Genomic DNA, 19,348 nt, shown 5'->3' with positions numbered 1-19,348 from the left:
GGTTATTTCTACACTCAAAAATGTTGCTTGCATTCACTAGTTCGCTAGTTTTCTTTGAAATCTGTGTTTTAATTTTTCGGACTACCACACAAATACTCTGTAATTTGTATGCCCCTTCCTTGTTGTTTTATCACAAGTTATATTTATAAAGATGTTGGTTGCTTTTCAAACTGGTTAATCACAAATGCTTCTTTTGTGATTAACTGGCTTTTAGAAAAGCTGTAAAAACCCATCTCTTTTAGATGACTGCTGTGTTTGGGCTTTTGGCTCTCTGTCCTTGCCTATCTAGCGCCATGATAGCCCCGGGTGACCCCGCGCTATACACATTTCCATAACATAACATTGTGCTGATGGGTTCATGAGTGCCAACTTTAGATTTTCACTACAGGGGCAGAAATACACCCACCTCCGTACTGAATATAAGCAAGCGACCAGCCCAATCGCCCTGGCCAAACACATTTTATAGCACTTGCTTTATTTAAAGGAATTGCAAAAAGTCATAGGAATAACAACCGGTTGTCAATAAATAACTTCTCAGCAACGGTCTCTCAACTTGCTGAGCTACCCTGGTAGCCTTCTTCTGTAGAGCGTGTCTATGGATCCATTAATGTACTAATAATGACTGCATTACAAACAGTATTTTTGGTGCACCACTGCAATGGAAGTGATTTAAAGTGGTATTAATGTACAGTGTGGAGTTTGGAAAGAAGCAGCATGAAAGAAATTGCACCACTTTAAAAATATTATTTTGAACATTTCCAACTTCCATCTCCGACTCCTCTGAACTCTGCCCCTTCGAAACTCCACCTCCACCCCAGCCATGGTGGGATCCCTCTTTACATTTTTTCCATTTCCACCACTGCCTGTTTGTAGTTCACATTTTATCATGACTTGGCCGTGACTATGTGATATTGCTGTAATAGCATGACATGCAAACTTGCGCCCCTCCTTCCCTTGCTTGGCTTTCCCATTCTTTTTATGTATTTTCTCTCTGCTCTATGGCCTGGCATGTGTCCATCATCAGAAAGCCAGGGGACTGGAACACGAAGGCGGATATTGAAGGAAACGTTTTTTCTAAATATGTAGGCTGCAGTTATAATACCAATTTGAGCTTCCTTCTTCGTGTCTAGAGCGAATATTTAAATCGTATAGTGTTCCCTGTTTTTTCACCTCGATTTAAGCAAATAGAGAACCATTTTGCTCTATATTGGTCATTTTTCGCAAAGTGAGCAGTACAGTATGGTTTGAGCAATTTCCTTTTTTTTTAAGAGCTGCTCGGTAATTAGAAGGGTTGTCTAATTTAAAATGCCCATTTATACGGTCATTATAATATAATTAAATTGTATCCTGATTGCAAATGAGGACACATCTCAATGTATGTGCACTTACAAAGTCCTTTCTGGAATAACCCAACCAATTCCACCACTCCTAGCTCACTTTACACAGCACTGTTGTTATTGCTGCTGGAGGAGAAAGCCTTTCTGGAATAATCCAACCAATTCGACCACTCCTAGCACACTTTACACGGCACTGTTGTTGTTGCTGCTGGAGGAGAAAGTCTTTCTGGAATAATCCAACCAATTCCACCACTCCTAGCTCACTTTACACGGCACTGTTGTTGTTGCTGCTGGAGGAGTAAGCCTTTCTGGAATAATCCAACCAATTCCACCAATCCTAGCTCACTTTACACGGCACTGTTGTTGTTGCTGCTGGAGGAGTAAGCCTTTCTGGAATAATCCAACCAATTCTACCAATCCTAACTCACTTTACACGGCACTGTTGTTGGAGGAGTAAGAACCTTAAGAAGATGTCGTCTTAAGGTTTTTACTCCTCCAGCAACAACAATAGTGCTGTGTAGAGTGAGATAGGAACAACTACCTGATCTCCACTCCCAAAAGTAGGAAAGTGCGGGCAGTTGGCAGTAGCTTCCCCTCCATGGCCGCCTCATTCTGGAATGCCCTTCCTGCGCACCTTAGGATGATTGACTCTCATTTGGCATTCCGCAAAGCCATGAAAACTAGGCTATTTGTCTGAATTGTTAATCCTATGTTCCATCATTTGTTCTCTGTAACATGCCTGTAACCAAGACTGTATCACTGTAATAACAATTAAGCTTCCTTACAATTTCATGCAAAGCGCCTCGATGCCTGTGGACTGTAGTGCGCTCTACAAATACAAATAGATAAATAAACACCTAATAGCAAAACACATTGCGTTGGAGGAGTACAGATGGGGAGCACTGAGACATGAGGAGGGACACAGAGACGGTCAGTGTTTGGTTATGTGCCCACCCATTGCCTACCAATGGCCATGCTAATCTGTATGGCCATTCCCACCCATTTCGGCTTCTACCTGCCCACAACACCTTCTCATTGAAACTCTTTTAGCTCGCTTGAATGAAGCCTTTCTATCAGGCTTTGTATTCAACGTGCCTGTTTGTGTTTGTTCAAAGGAGTGTTAATGACTTAATTGGAGTTGTAAACACACTGTCTTACCACGCCTGTCTTCAGCCACTCGATTTATTAGCACTCTGTGTATTCTTCACTGTGAAGTCCTGTTAAAACAAGCAATGGCAAAGCCACTGAAGCCCCGTTTAAAACAAGCATTTTTAAGCTTTTGCCAGACACTGCTATTAGATGCCCAGGTACTTGCACCATTTTGCACCTGCTACCAACAATGGATAGTTCATTCCACTACAGTTGTGCCTGACAAGTGTCTTTCCCACACCCACACATAAACACAAACTGCTGGCATTGCCAATGCTTGTTTTTACTTTTGATTCCATCATGCCCTGACCGTAAACTTACTGTTAGTCCTTTGAGCAGCATTCACACTGAAAATAAAAATGATTTGCCTGAGAAAGACATTGTTTTTAAAATGTTTATCATTTTTTTGCTTTTTTTTAAAGACCAAAGCCTTCAAAGTATAGCTTCCTGTGAGAAGAGGTTGATCTACCACTCCAGGAGTTACGCCAGTATGGAGAGCACTGCGCTTTTAGCAACTGTGATTGCTGGAAGGTAAAACATTACTTTGTTTGAAGTAATCTGCACCAGTCTCTACCAGTGACAACTCATTGTAGTAAAGATTACTTTTAGACTTAGATATGTTTCACAAATATTGTGAAAAAGGTTTTATGAAAGTACATTTTTTGATTGCAATTCCCTGCCTACTTTGCAGTCTGAAACACATGTTCTATCCATACTATGTTACTGAGCACTATGGTTTTTGAGAGGATAGCTACCACCAGGGCTGTATTCTGATAATGCCATAATAAAGTTGTTCAGTCTTCTGGGACTCAGACAAGACTGAGCAGCTCTGTTTCTAGTCGCCATAAGGCAAAGTGGGGAGGGAGCAAAGGGAGTAAATAATAATTGCAAAAAAAGAGTAGATATACAATCGTGGTCCTACTAGGCCTTGTGGCATTCGGACGTGCATTTGCAGTGGAGAGAAGTGCAGTAGGTAGGAAAGATGGGCGGCGTGTGAGGGAGCAAGGTTTGGCCAAGTGCTTGTGAGAGCCTGAGAGGGAAGTGCCAAGGGGTACCAGGGGAGGAGTGCTAGGGCGGAGGAATCCCAACCGCCAGGTAGGAGGCCCGCAAGGGCAGTGCTGGACGATGGTGTTGGTATTGAATTGGCAGGGGGTGGTGACATGTACGATCTATGAAGGTCCAGTGCGCCAATATCAGCGGCAGTGGGTTGATTTGCAGGGAAGGGAAAGAGGTAGATAAAAGCAGAGTTTTGAGGAGTTTCCAGAACTTAAGGAGGTCCGGCTGAAGTCTGAGAGGGGCGGGGAGGATGTTCCAAAGAGAGGCACAAGCCGAAGAGAGAGACCTGCCTCCCACTCTGGAGAAGCGTTTGACAAGCAGAGAGTTGTAGTTAGAAGAGCAGAAGGCTCTAGCAGGGAATTATTTAGGGAGAGACAGTTGGAGATAGTGTGGTGCCATGCCCCAGAAAGCCTTGTGATTGATGCTGAGGGTCTCAAATTTGATCCTCACGGCCACCGGAATCCATTGGAGAATTCTTAGGGCTGGAGAGATACAGTCCCTGGGCTTGAGGCAAGGATAAGTCTTGCAGCCCTATTCTGGATTAGCTGAAGGGGGCGTAGGGAGGAAAGGGGGATATTGAGTAAGAGGCTATTACAGTGGTCCAGCCTGGAGAGGACCACAACTCTGGAAACATTGAGCTTCTGGGGAACAGTGAGGAAAGGGAGAATGCCTCTAAGGAGGTGAGGCTGGAAGTGGGCCTTCTAGGCAAGGTCCAAGATGTGAGGAGTGAAGGAGAGTGAAGAGTCGAAGATGACCCATAGGTTTTTGGCCTGACAGAATGGTGAGGGTGGAAGACCGAAGCAAGGCGGCTGGTGGTAGGAGGGAAATAGGGCAGGTGGCTCTATAAGAAGATCCTCTGTCTTACTGGCATTATGACAGCAGTCATTGGTCGAACACCATTCCTGGATAGCTATCAGACAGTCGGGAATGAGCGAGTAGGAAGAGGAGGTAGAAGAGGGAAGATTGAAGGAGAGCTGTCTGTCACCAGCATAACACTGGAAATGAGGAGAGAAGGAGAAGATCAGGTGAGCAAGAGGGGTGAGATAGATATTGAAGAGCCATATCGATTGGATTAGAGCCCTGTGGGACGCCACAGGTAGAGAGGGTGGTGGTGGAGGAGAAAGAGTCCAGTTGCAGCTGGGAAAGGCAGTTAGTGAGGAAAGAGGTCAGCCAGTCCAGTGCCCAGTCCATGATGCCGAGGGTATCGTAAAGCTGTTTTATGAGGATAGAATGATTAACTGTGTCAAAGGCAGAGGAGGGATTAAGGAGAATGAGAACAGCAGGGGAGTTAGAGTCAAGATTAGTAATTATGTATTCACGGGTGTTCTGGAGAGCAGTTTCCGTGCCTCTGGATTCCCGGAATCCAGATTCATGGTCATGGAGGCAACCAACATGTTCAGTATGAAGGAGTAGTTGGGGGAAAACCAACTTCTCCAAGAGTTTACCCAGTAAGAGGGTGGTGGAGATAGGGCGATAGATATCTCGGCAAGAGGGGTCTTCAAATGGCATTTTTAGGAGAGGGTGCACAAGGGAGTACTTGAGGAATAGAGGGACAGATCCACTGGTGAAGGAGTGATATGATAGGTTATTTATGATGCGCTTAATACCCAGAAGTTTCTAAGCGCGGACCCGGGGATCGAACCCTGTGTTGCTCTGTGTCATCTTGCTTCCAAGGTGAGCACGTTGCCCCTGAGCTATCCTCCCGAGACTTGATTATAGAAATCGTCAAGAGCCAGGACGAGAGAGAAGATGTTGTCTTTAATGGTTGTAGAAGAGCAGGGGAGTACTTGTTTGGCCGAGACCTTCAAAGAGCAGACAACATTAGAGACCTCATCAGGTGCTGTGGGCAGGCGGGAGGAAAGTGTGGGTGTGGTGGGAGGGGAGTCAAGGGAGGCTGGCAAGCAGGAGCAGAAGTGGAGGGTAATGGTGAGGAATATTAGGCCAAAGCAGTGCAGAGAGCCAGGGAAGGAAGGAGAGAGGTGGAGACTGCAGATTGATTTGGGAGTTCCTTGCAGATTTTGAAAAGTTCAACCATTTTGTTAGTGGCTCCAGAAATGCAGTTTGGATGTGGGCCCTCTTCATGAAGGATATAGAAAAAAACGATATTGGCTTTGGAACAGCCGACAGGTCAGTTTGTCAGAGGATGAACCTGAGATCTGCCACTTCCGTTCAACAACTCTGCACTTGCGTTTCAGGGATGCTAGATCGGAGTCATACCAGCCGATGCACTTGGAGGCTGGCTTCAAGCAGATCCTCATGACAGGGGCAAGGAGTTATAGATGAAGAGGTGAAGGTTAGCAAGTACAGAGAGGGAGCGTCAGAGGCAGAGGTGGGAGGGGGTTGAACGTGGAAGCAAAAGCAGTGACTGACCCTCACATGTGAAGGTGTGCGACGAAGGATGAGAGGGCGTAGAGAGTGGATAGGGTGCATGGGTTGTGATTAATCCTGTGGCGTCATCACTGATTCTCTGACAGATCTCCTCCAATGCGTAAATGAAGATCGTATGAATTGGGTTATCCTCCATCTAAGGACTGCTTTGATCAAAACGACCATGATGGAAGCAGCAAGTGATTTCCTTCCCCTGGGTTTTGAGCTGAGTTACCCCCATGACATGTCCATGAGCCATGTTAAAGTTGATCAACACAACAGAATCCCAATAGAAATTCAAAGTGAAACCTGGTCTTAAAGGGAGCCTGAATCTGACCCATTATGGTAAATTCTTTTGAATGGGTGTCCCTTGAGAATGGTAGTTGACACCTTAAATCACCAATGAAATGTGTCAAAGAGCGTGAATATTGTAAGGGGGAAACTCCAGGAGACACAGGAATGGTTGTGGCTGCTGGGTGCCTTGGCTCCCACACAAAAAAATGAGCGCCAGGATGTACTAAAAGGAAACCATCTATGGATGGCATCCTGGAATACTGGGGGTTTTTGCACCTATATAATGATACACATTTGTGACTAGGTAAGTATGACATCCTATACCTTCAATCGACTTGGATAAGGTCTAAGCCCCTGTGTGGGGGGTGTAACTGTTATTCAAATCCAGCTAATAAAGGCACTACAGGTCGAACTTACCCTTACGGGTCTGATGACATGGATAAAGGTAGGGGAAGTGCTCACAGTAAAGAAAATACTAAATCCCTCTCCCCTTATACAAATGCTTATGATAGAAACTGGTGGGAAAGAACTGATGATATTGTTTAACCTGTATTGGAATGTAGTGACGTGTGGGCATCATCCGTTACTTGTAACAATGTTACAACATTGTTAATGTTGTAACATTAAACATTAAATGTTTGGATGACCAAGGGGTTCCTATGATGATCTGGGCATTTCACCTTGGGCGCAACAGTGGACAAGCTATCTTGGTGACAGAAGTTTTCTGATGTTGAACGGATACGTTTATGGAGATGTCCCGGGGTAATTTACATGGGCCCGGGTTTATCAGAAAGCCCATTTAGATTATTGGTTCGTCTCTCATAACATGTGGCACCGAATTGAGAGACTTAAGGTGATCGATAAGGGCTGCAGTGACCATAAATTTCTGGAAATAAAATATAAGAGGAGATCAGAAGCGTACCCTTGAAAGAATAGAGGGTGCTATTCAAGTCTCCCAGGGAAGAAATCGGGCAAAGGTGAAACCTGTAGATGTCCCAGGGATCATCAAAAATTTCGCTCAACACCTTGATTCAGGTAGGGATGGGATTGAATACGCCTGGCTTCTGACTAAGTTTGAGTCAATCAAATCAAGTCATGAAAGAGGGGGCTTTAAACAAATTCATGAATACAATTTGTAGGTGGTGGCCGCAAAGAGCTCTCCAAGGGCGGACTTGAGGAAATTGAGAAAGAGGGGTTGGGAAGAGAGCAAAATAAACATCAAAAAATGTAAGCAGGAGGCCACCAGGGGGCGCACAGGCAATGGCAGCCTGAACACGCTGCTCCCGCCGTAACTGGGCTATGCAGACGGATTGAGCCCCCCCCCCCCGCAACCTCCCCCACGGAACATTCACGGTCCGCGGAACCCGTGAACCTCGGGTGCCCCCCGGGGCGAAAGAGCGGCATCTGGGGACCCCCGGGTGCCCGAGAACGAGCTCTGCGGCCCGAAGGGAGGAGCCCCGGAGAGCCCCAGGCAGCGTCCCGACCATCGAGTGAGGAGGTGGCGTGCGCTGGCGGCCTGGATTCGTGGGTGCGCACAACCCCCTCTCCACCCCGAACACGGAGCGTGCCGGCGCCCCGGCAGAAGACCCACCGGCGACACCCCTGCAGCACCCGAACAAGGAGCCGTCGCGGAGGGGAAGTCCCCCGTTGAGGAGCCGGATGATATGCGGGCCGCGACCCGCTTAAGGAAAGGCGGCCAGCCCGCGCTCCCGAATTCGGAGCCGAGGTAGGTGGGGGGAGCCCGCCCCAGCCCCCACACAACCCTAAAGGACCCCGGGGGACCAGTCGCGGGGCGCATCGGAGGGCATGGAGGGGCGAGTCGGCCCCGCCCCCCCCCTGTCGAGCCAAAAAGGGGGAAAAAAAAAAAAAAAGTAAGAAAGACGAGAGGGAAAACGTCCCCAGTCCTGGAAGTGACACAGAACATTCGGAGGAGAGTATCCTCGAGCACATCACTTCCCTGGGTGGTGGCCCCTGGGCTCTTTCCCAGGGCGAGTGCCCGCCTGGGAACTCTCGCTGGAGGAATCACACCTGAGAGCCCTCCAACAGACCGCTATTGGACATCCTTAGCCTCTCCCCCCCACCCTAAGAACTGCTGACCAAAGACAGAGGACACAAGGGGGGGAGGGGGTGTGAGGCCCCCACCGGAGGTCTGGTGGGGCGAGTGCCCGCCCACGAGAGGCCCCCCACAGAGGGCCACACCAGAAGGAAAGAGAGCGCGCTCCCCGACCGGGCTATGTCCCTTGCCCCCAGGGGCGCACCAGCAGAGGGGAGAAGTAGGAGGACCGAATGAGTTGGCGCCATACCCTCCAGGAGTACCGCTACCAAGACACCAGCAGGGAGAACAGCGACCCGGACCGACGGACCGGCATGTCCCATTCCGAGACCCCACCCCTGCCCGCCCTCACCATGGAAAAGGGCTTTGCCTCGGTCTTGCAGGAGATTAGGGACATGCGGGCAGACATTGCCCAAAAAATGGAAAACATGGACCACAGAGTGGACAAAGTCGAGGATAGACTGTCACAACTAGAGTCCAACCAGTCCTCAGCAGCGACCCAGGAGCTGGACACGGCTCTGAGACTAACGGCCCTGGAAAAGAGAGATGAGGAGAGGGCAAGACAAATGGACGACTTTGAAAACAGAGAGCGGAGGAACAACCTCAGACTTTTTGGGGTGCCGGAGTCGGAGGGGGAGACGGAAAGAGACTTGACCCGGGTGGTGAGGGACATCATCGCCCTCCTCTTCTCGGATGAGATGACAACCAAACCGACGTTTGATCGGATCCATAGAGCGGGGGAAAGAGCTGAGGGCCCCCGGTCAATTCTGGTCCGCTTCCACTACTACACTGAAAAAGCGAAGGTCCTAGAGGAGGCCAGGAAATCCCGAGAGATAACCTACAACAACGCACAGGTGGCCATTTTCTAGGACCTCTCATCATACACGCTGGCCAAACGTAGGATGTGCCGCCCGCTGACCCAGATGCTGAAAACGAAGGGGGTGCGCTACAGATGGGGGTACCCCTTTTCCCTCACGTTTGAATTCGAAGGCCAACGAGTGAACCTGATTACAGAGGAAGATATAAGGGGAGCCATACAGGAATATGCAACGGACCCGACCCCGCGGAGGGAACCCTCCGGGTTCGCCGCGGATGAAGCCAGTGCGCGCCGATCACGAGGAGAGAGGAGAAAAAAGACAGGCCCACGGAAATTTAAAAAATTGAACCCACCGTCCACATCGACGGACAGGAATGACACGGAACCCGGCCAGGGTAGAGCGGGACTGTCAGACCAGGGGGAGGAAGGGTGCTGAGGCATCTCACGGCAGGCGACATCAGCCTCGGGGGAACTGTGTAAAGATCTCACCACAGGGACTCAACATCTGTTCCGGCCCGAATACAGGCCGAACTCCAGGACCAGGGGGTCCGAACTTATGTGGATCCTCCCGGAACAGCAAGTATGAGAGTTACATTGAGGGGGGGAGGGGGAGTAGGGAGGGCTCACGGAGGCTCTAATTTGGATATTCACCCAGCAGGAGGCGGTAGGCAGGTGGTCCGGCCGGTTACCAACAATGGTAGAACTGTTTGGCTGGACGCCGGGGTGGGGGGAGGGGGGTAGGGGGTTTGTTGATGTGGTTACGTTCACAGGGGGGACCAGGGGTCAGTTGGGGAAAGGTTTCAGGGCCACCTGGGGGGGCGGAAACGGGAGATCAGAGGATAACACGAAAAGAGCCGGACAAGGAAAGTGCCACGAGTCAGCTATCCAATAGCTGGTTAATTTTAGACAATGGCTGATGATCTACCTACCCTGGGCGTGGGCTCCCTTAACGTGAGGGGGCTGAACACCCCCACCAAAAGATCCCTGGTCTGCAGGGAATTCAGGAGGGCTAAACTAGACGTGCTTTTCCTTCAGGAGACGCACTGGGCGAGGGGGAAAGAACCAAGGCTACGGGGGGGGATTGGGGAAGTCCTCAGCGCCTCCCACAAGACCAAGAAAAGGGGGGTGGCCATAGTGCTAGCGAGGGACATTGGCTTTGAAGTAGAAGCCTCATTGAAAGACCCAGAGGGGCGGTTCCTGCTGACGAGGGGCTTCCTGCGGGGCTCCCCCTTAACACTTGCAGTTGTGTACGGCCCCAATGAAGGCCAGGCGCAATTTTGGGAGGGAGTGAAGAACAGATAGAAATTATTCGTACGCGGGTTGATGGTGGTGGGGGGGGGACTTTAACATGGTCCTGGACCCGAAAGTTGATAGGAAACGCTTGGAATCCCAACCCACCAGGGCTGCAGATGAAATTATGGCCCGCTCCTTCCAACGGATCAACACAGAGCTGGGCCTAGTGGACACCATCCAGACCCCTAGGGCAGAACACCCCTCCTTCACATACTATTCTGCAATCCACACATCATACTCCCGAATAGACTACATCCTGGTAGACGAACCCCTGCGCCCATATGTCTCTGGCTATGAGGTTGACCCGGTCCCCTGGTCCGACCATGACCTGGTCCGTACCACCATTATAGGGGAATGGCGAGGTGGCAGAAAAGGGCGATGGAAGTGCAATGACTCCCTGCTGAAGGACGATGTCCTGGCGCAGGAAGTGCAGGACGCCATTACGGAATACTTCAAGCTGAACGACAATGGCGAGGTGGGTGCGCATGTGCTGTGGGACGCCTTCAAGGCGACCTTACGCGGGGTTCTCATAAGAATGGGGGCTCAGAAAAAAAGGGAGAGGGAGGCCCAAGAAAAATCCCTTAGGGAAAAGATCGCACAGCTCCAGCCGGGAGGCCCCCCGGAGGCACCCTTGGCTATGGAACAGATCACAGCCCTAGAAAATTACAAACTTCAATTGAAAGATCTCTTGTTGCACAAAACTGAGCGCAACCTCCAGCTAGTGAAACAAAAATACTATGAGAAGGGGGACAGAGCCGATAAAATCCTGGCCTGGAAACTTAGAGAGGTCCAGAGAAGCAGAATGGTGAGGGCAATCAGGAACGAACGGGGCTCACTAGACCATAGCACCCCAGTCATAGGAGCGGCTTTTCGACGCTACTATGAACAACTATATTCGTCAGAATATGCCGGGGAAGACACTCAGATTGAGGAGTTCCTGGACTCCATCCAGATCCCGTCCCAGACAGGCGAAATGGCAGAAGGTCTAGAGGGAGGGGTCACAGAGGAGGAGGTGGAGAATGCAATCGGTGGGATGAAGGCGGGAACGTCCCCGGGGGAAGATGGGTTCTCAGTATACTTCTACAAGAGGTTCCGGTCCATTTTGGCCACACACCTGGCGAGGGTGTTCAATGCAGTACTGGAGGGGGGCACCCTGCCGGAAACGATGATGAGAGCCATCATACTGGTATTGCCCAAGGAAGGAAAAGACCCCACTGACTTCTCCTCCTACCGCCCGATCTCCCTCCTAAATATAGATGTTAAGATCCTAGCTAAGGTCATGGGTAAACGGTTGGAGGGGATAATGCCCAAGTTAGTACACGGGGATCAAGTGGGGTTCGTGAAGGGCAGGCAGGGCTCGGATAATATCAGGAAGACTACAGACCTAATCCACTATGCCCAGGAATCAGACCTAGAGGCGAGTTTGCTTTCCTTGGACTCCGAGAAGGCATTCGACAGGGTCGAGTGGAGGTACATGCAACTCCTCCTCCGTCGAATGGGCTTTGGGCCTCACGTCAGGACCTTGGTCTCCGCCCTCTATGGAGCCCCAACAGCGAGAATGCAGGTGAACGGGGAACTCTCCGACTCATTCCCCCTCACGAGGGGAACAGGACAGGGGTGCCCACTCTCTCCGTTAATCTACGTCCTGACGATGGAACCTCTGGCCATAGCAGTCCGGGCCCACCCCGACATCAAAGGGATCAAAGGGGGAGAAGTAGAGTTCAAGCTCTCCCTGTTCGCTGACGACATCCTAGCGTACTTGGTGGAGCCCAGCTCCTCGCTCCCCCCCCCTCCTGCGTCTGATGACAGCCTTCGGGCAGTTCTCGGGACTAAAAATAAATGCAGCAAAGTCAAAGCTCATACCCATGAGGGTCCAGGACCCGTGGTTGGACCCCCGGGACAGGTGTGCGGGGATTGCGGTGGGGAGGGATTCCATCAGGTACTTGGGGGTAACCCTGACTAGAGATCTCTCGAGATTGGCCCCGGTGAACTATGGGCCTATCCTGGCGGGGGTTACGTCTGACCTGAGGAGATGGGATGGTATGATTCTGTCCTGGTATGGGCGCATGACAGCGATAAAGATGAACGTACTGCCGAGATTACTATATTTATTCACCGCGCTCCCAACGGAGGTCCCTGCCCAGTTGCTCAGTGATCTACAAAAATCAATCCGCGAGTTTGTATGGCAAGGGAGGGCCCCGAGGATAGGAAAGGCCACCCTAACACTACCCAGAGAGGAGGGCGGGTTCGGACTACCGGACTTTCTCCTTTACTACCGGGCCGCCCAGCTGCGGGTCTTGCTGGAGCACATGAAGGAGGGGATGGGCACCTACTGGTCATACCTGGAGGACATGGACGGCCACCCTCTGAAAGTGCGCGACCTCCTGTGGCTGCCGCATAGACTCATCCCTAGCAAACTGAAAGCCCACCCAACCCTGGGAATACTTTGGACAATCTGGAAAGAGGGACCCACAACCTCATACCTCACGACATGGCCCTCTCCAATGTCTTCGCTTTGGGGCCACCCGCTCAAACCAGGTAGCAGGGAATTCAGGAGTGCCCAGTCCTGGTCGGACGGGGGTCTGGAATGGGCGGGACAACTGTTCAAAGAGGGCGAGTTCCTCGAATACGAGGCCCTGCGAGATGCACTGGGGCGGGAGTCCCTTTCAATCTTTGAATATCTGCGCCTGAAGGGCATCCTTTGTGACCAAACATGGGGCCAGAACCTACGGAGACAGCTGACCCCCTTCGAAAAGTTCCTGGACACGGCCACATCAAGGAAGGGGGCAGTCTCCAAAATGTACCAAATACTGAACACTGTTAACTTGGAGGGGAGAAGAGGGTTTCGAGGGTTTTGGGACGACCTGGCAGGAGAACCACTCACGGAGGAGGCGTGGTCCAAAGTCTTTAAGATAGCATTTCATGGGAACCTATTTACATCGGACATGGAGCACAACTTCAAGATTCTACAGGGCTGGCACAGGGACCCGTTGAAACTTTCCAAGATGATTTCGGGAGTGTCCCCCAGATGCCCAAGGGGTTGTGGCCAAGTGGGGTCGAGGGGGCATATGTGGTGGTCCTGCCCCAAGGTGCAGGAGTTCTGGGAGAAGGTACGGGGGTGGATGGCCGAGGTCACCGAGGAACTAATCCCACTCAACCCCCTAACGATGTTGCTGGGCCTCCCCCCGGAGGACACTGAACTGTATAGGTACCCAAGAATGTGGGAGACGATGTTGCGAGCGGGCAGAGTGGCCCTGGCACAAAGGTGGAAGAGCCCAGGGACCCCATCCATGGAAGATTGGCTTAAGAAACTCAAAAACATGTTCTTAATGGACAAATTGACGGCCATGGTAAATAACGAATTGGGCTCCTTTCAGGCTAACTGGTATGGGGTCTATGGGGCATGGGGTTGGGACCCCCACTGACAATATGAGAACACTCTGGCAGGATGGCGGGGGTGGGTTTGGAATGCTTTACTTAGGGATGTAGGAGTAGCCCAGGACCCGGGATACAGCGGATCTCACTCAGCCAATTTGGACGCGAGAGTATAGCATACCTCTGTGGCAACGTACAACGAGCGACGATGACAGCTCCAGCTGTTCGACTTTTGAAGTGACACTGATCTGGGGGGAGGGGAGTAGTTGGGTGGGGGGGAGGGGGAGAGGGAACCTGGGGGTTTTATGACAATGTTAAAAGTGATGATTACGACGCTCCCAGCGTTGCCGTTTGTATTTTTCTTCTAAAAACTACCAATAAAACCAAAGTTGAAAAAAAAAAAATGTAAGCAGAGCTTAAGGAATTGACTAAAGGCCTCGAGAGTATTTATTGATCAAATCGATGCTGAAAGCATGTTGAAGGTGTCTGTTAAAAAACACCCGCAATTTGTGGGAACTGTTAAACAATGATGGAAAGTTCCAAGAGGCTGTGAAAACCAAATCTGTTGCAGAATCGGCATGGATTGATCATTACTTTACGTTGTTTGCTCATATGGAATTTGGGAAACAAGCCGAAAATTCTGTGATCTCTGATAAATGGCTACTAACTTGGGAAAAGAAGGATATTATGGATATGATAAAGAAGCTAAAATCCTCTAGGACCCCTGGCCCAGATGGGCTCACTAACCAGATGCTGAAAGAAGACCCAGAACATTGGACTGAATTTGCCGATTTATTATTTAGGCAAATTTTGAAGGCAAAGGCAGTTCCAGAATCATGGAAGTAAGCCCTAATTGTACCAATATTCAAGAAGGGTTGATAGGTAGGATCCAAGAAACTTTCGCCCTATCGTTCTCATTGATATCCTGGGGAAGATCTTTGCATCCCTATTACTGAACGTTGAAATCATGAGCTGTGGAAAATGGGCGAATGGACGCGAGTCAGACGGGTTTTGCAAAGGGCGTAGGGACCCATTTGAGCATATTTCTATCAAGCATCTTTAAACTAAAGGGAATGAATTAAAAAACACTGATATATATGGCCTTCATAGACCTGGAACAGGTGTTTCATAGTGTGTAGTGTGTAGAAAACGCTTGTGGGAAAATTAAAGAAAAGAAACTGCCCTCAATACATGCTAGAGGCCATGAAGGCTCTTTACTCCTCCACATCGGTACGAATATGCCTGTTAGCACAAGGGATATACTCTAGAAGTATAAAAACATTTAGGGGGTTGCAACAAGGATGACCCCTGGTGCCTTTTCTTATTCAATATGTATTTATCTGACTTGAGAAACGTTGAGACATCACTGAGAACCCCCTCATCTAAGTTCCAAAATTCTGAAATGCAGCGGATAGTATACACGGACGATTTAGTCATCATTGTCAGAACCCCAAAATGCCTTCAAAGAAGATTGAGTCAGTTCTGAGCCTATACAATAGAAAGCAACTAGGCATAAACACAAGCAAATCCAAAATATTGGTGTCATCACATAAAAAACTGTTAAAAGCTATGAATGGCGTGTTGGACAGGACAAAAATAGCCCAGGTTAACTCGATCAGATATTTGAGGGTTCTAATAAATAAGAGTGGTAATGAAAATCCTTGGGTTGAAATTTTGAGTGAGAAGGTCGCCAAATTAAGGGCTCAAGCGTGGGTTATACACAAGCGCTATGGCAAATTCACAATGACGCCTTTTATACGATTCTACAGACAAAAGGTGATCTCAGTGCTGTCATATGGTGCAGAAGCACTTTTGAGTTTGCCATGGCAGACATGGGATCGATTAGATGGCCTTTTCTGTAAAGGGGGTTTGTGGTTGCCGAAAAGCCTCCCAATTAGTGTAATTCGGTATGAGCTAGGCATTCAATCGATGGACTCACTGGTACTTGGAAGATTGTACAACTATATAGGAAATGCATAATGTCTGACCACTTCCTCCATTCAAAATCATACAGAAGTGGACTATTGTGGGAAGGATTCAAACTTTAGGGGTGCCTGTGGGAATGCCAACATCCAATCCGGACAAGGTTAAGTACAAATTGCGGACATGGGATTGGGTTGATACGCAGGATTTGAGGAGTCAATACAAACTCTCTTTGAACCTAAACCATGAAAGAAGATCACTGAATGGTTACCTGGGTATCTCTCTAAATTCCCCTCTCCACACTATCGCAACCTGTTCTTGAGATTGTGACTAAATGTTCTACCAACTAGAGAAGTACTGTTCTTCTGAAAGCAACTGGCAAAGGACCAGGTCTTTTGTGGATATTATAATCATAAAGATACCAGCAAATCCTTATACCATCTATTGGTGGAATGTACAAAACTCACAACAATATGAACTCAATACATAGAGACATTTGTGAAAGACTCAAGCTCCTTGTCATCTAAGGAATGGTGGAACATGATGATAATGGGCACAAATGTAAGAATGACACTAGCATCCAAGCAATTTTTGGAAAGCATTTTGCTTTTGGAATAGGCTACTCACCGTTGGTGACATTGTAAGACATTGATGATATTGTAAGACATTGATTAATAATTTTAAATTGGGAATTAATTGTTTCAAATTGAGAATGAATTGATGTACAGAGCGATAAGAGGAAGAGATTTTCCTTCGTTTTGTTGTTTTTTATAAGGGTTTATGTTAAACCAGAAATAAATAAAAAGAAAAAATAATAAAATAAATGGTATGGGCCCTATTGTTTGCACAGGAACTCCCGGAACCAGGTATAAGGAATCAAGGGATCTGTTGTTTGAAAGAGACACCCTTGCCATGCTTAAGAAACTACTGTTTGAAAGAGACACATTTGCCATCCTACCTAACTTATCCAAGGGAATGGACCGACCCTCTGGATCCAAGGATTTCTCCTTGGAAAAGACTATTTCTTTGTTGGATTCACCTACTTGCTTTAATTGGGTACACTTTTTGCAAACATACGTCAGAGATATTACTTTTCACCCTTAGTTGTTCATTTTTAGTGTGAGGGTCAGAATAGTTATTCTGCATCCTCTGCAGCAGAACGCTCATCGTGTCTTCTGCATCTGATCCTGGGCCTAAGGAAAAAGGCTTACCATCCTGAATCCAGTCTTCAGCAACACCTATAAAGACAAGAAAGAACAGGTTAGCATTACGGTCTTCAGTGACAGCTCCTCACTTACCAGGGCCATCGGCTGTCACCAACGCCTCGCGCTGCATTCTGAAAGACAAAGCCTTACCTACTCTTCGTGCGCTCTGGAGGTCTTCACACTGCATTCCGGCATCTGAAAGACAAAAGCTTACCAACTCTTCGCACGCTCCAGAGGCCTTCGGCGCTGCATCCCGCATCTGAAAGACAAAACAAGGTGCGTTTAAAGACATTGGGGAACTTTAATACTCACGTGCCATTACTCCTTTCCACATCTAACCCAGTGGGTATTCCGGCACCCTGCAGCCGCTCCGAACTTGTACCTGCAAAATAAAAAGACAGTTAGAGCGCATCGTGAAGCAGGCAACAAGCGCTTACTTAGGTGCTTCCAGGCGCTTCTATTCATCACACGGGCTCCATCTTCAACTCACTTCAGCCCGTTATCCACCATCGCCGGAACCCTGCAAAACAAGAGACATCATTACTAAAGACTTTAAAGACATTAGAATTACTCGAAACTTACCGTTCGTGCAGTAAACGACGGACAGCAGTCCTCTGAAGTCAAGAGGCCTGCTCCCCTTATCCAGTGAAGAAACTGGTTACAGCACCCTGCCCCGAGGCAGATGGAGAGCACGGCGTTCACTTACCTAAGGTGAGAGCGTTAACCTTCGGGGTTCTACAGGAGAAGAGAAAGGGAAGAAGAGAGAGACATTCAATAACCCAGTTCATTAATCCCATATTTTCTATCTGCAGACATCTTACCCTTCGAGTCAAACATACAGTGCACAGAGGTCCAGCCCAAAGAGCCAGCCGTGTGTTACACGTCACCTTTGAAGATACGGTATACGCCCAGTCAAGACCGGCGCCTCTACGGGAATCAGGTGAGCGTTACATAGGGATACAGTGGTGGTGGGAGGCATGTTTGGGGGTAGAGAGAGTGGGGGTGGGATAGGTGGGGATAGAAAGAGTTAGGTGGGTGGGGTTAGAGAGCGGGTGTGGGTGTTGATAGAGAGATTGAGGTGGGGTGAGTGGGTGTACAGAGATGGGGGTAGGGTGGGTTGCATTAGAGAGAGTTGGGGTAAGTGGCTGGTGGTATGGGGAGTGTGGGTAAAGAAGTTGGGTGTGGATAGAAGGAGTGGGGGAAGGTGGGTAATTGTAATTTCAATGGGTTATTTATAACATGCTTAATACCCAGAGGTTTCTAAGCGCTGTGGCTGGGGATAGATAGAAGGTGGGTTATGTGGGTAGCTGTGAATATTGAGAGTGGGGGTGGGTGAGTGGGTGGGGTTAGAGAGATTGGATGGGTGGATGTTGTTTGGGGGAGAAAACATGAAGCACAAAGCAGCCACGGGAGGATTTGCCAAATGAAGCCCAAAATAGCGCAAACAAATCCAAAATAGCACACGTAACTTGGGTAAGATGGGTAAGGATAGAGAGAGTGGGATTGTGTGCATGGGGGTAGAGTGAGGGGAAGTGGGATGGGTGGATGTGGGTACAGAGCTTGTCTTGGGAGGACTAAAAAACAGATCTGCTGTTGAAACTCGCCCAAAGTATCGCCAAATTATGCCAGAGGAGAATATCCCCAAATAGCCCAATATCCAATCTTACAAATCAGTGCGCAATTGGGAAATGGAAAGCCCGGCACCCGACTTGATCCTTACAAAGCTGCTGATTGGAGCAGGTATAGTAGGGAACTCCCATTGGGTAGTATGGCTGAGGAGTTTGGTAAGAAATGTTGGTAATCGGCATTTTCATGCCGTGGCATTCATTGCTTGTGGCTATGGCTATGCCAACCAGATATTCTCAGTTCAGAACTCACCTTCCCGCCCTCTGTTGTTTAACAATGGTTTCAGCAATTTTGTGGCATAGGCACCACAGACATTCGCCAAAATCATAAAAAATTTTAGGTCTTGAAACATGTTGCACACTCGTGCTGGACATGTGCCTAGATTGGCTATTGGCAATTTTGATCCCAACTTTGACTCATTGCCAGCACCCTTTGGACCAGTACCAGTCACATTCCTTTTTTTGACTATCCTACAAATATGGAAAGGCTCACAGGACATTTGTTTAGACACCACATTAGCATTTGAGGTATGGCTATAACATAATTAATCAAAAGTGCATTGATGAATCATGGGGCATGTAGTACAGCATACATCAGAGATCCATGACTGCTGAGGACACCTCAAAGTTATGATCCCTCAAATAATGGTAGCACCATTTGCGGCTTTTATCCTATCACAGTGAGCACTCACAATTATGGGAGAATAGTTTAATTATTCGTTATGTATCATAACCACATTTGAATGAACCATGGGGTCCAAAATGCTGTAGAGACAGCCTATTTTTCTGCAGCTTTGCACAGGTGGAACACAATCTATATGAATTGGTGGCAATTCATGCACATGTGAAAAAAG

At 48.7% G+C, this 19,348-nt stretch overlaps 1 long non-coding RNA gene across 9 annotated transcripts in view; it reads left to right on the top strand.

Moving 5' to 3' along the window:
• Positions 1-19,348, top strand: part of LOC138516882 (uncharacterized) — a 215,808-nt gene that overhangs the window by 74,126 nt on the left and 122,334 nt on the right. For all 9 annotated transcript variants that reach the window (XR_011282325.1, XR_011282326.1, XR_011282327.1 and 6 more), the window contains exon 2: positions 2,909-3,017. This is a non-coding gene — a long non-coding RNA (uncharacterized lncRNA). The remainder of the gene's footprint in view (positions 1-2,908; positions 3,018-19,348) is intronic.

The sequence above is a fragment of the Ambystoma mexicanum genome, chromosome 6q, assembly GCF_040938575.1.
Source record: "Ambystoma mexicanum isolate Mex_15411 chromosome 6q, UKY_AmexF1_1, whole genome shotgun sequence".
Classification (NCBI taxonomy): domain Eukaryota; kingdom Metazoa; phylum Chordata; class Amphibia; order Caudata; family Ambystomatidae; genus Ambystoma; species Ambystoma mexicanum.
The sequence above is the reverse complement of the archived record's forward strand: the minus strand, read 5'-3'. Positions and strand labels throughout refer to the sequence as shown.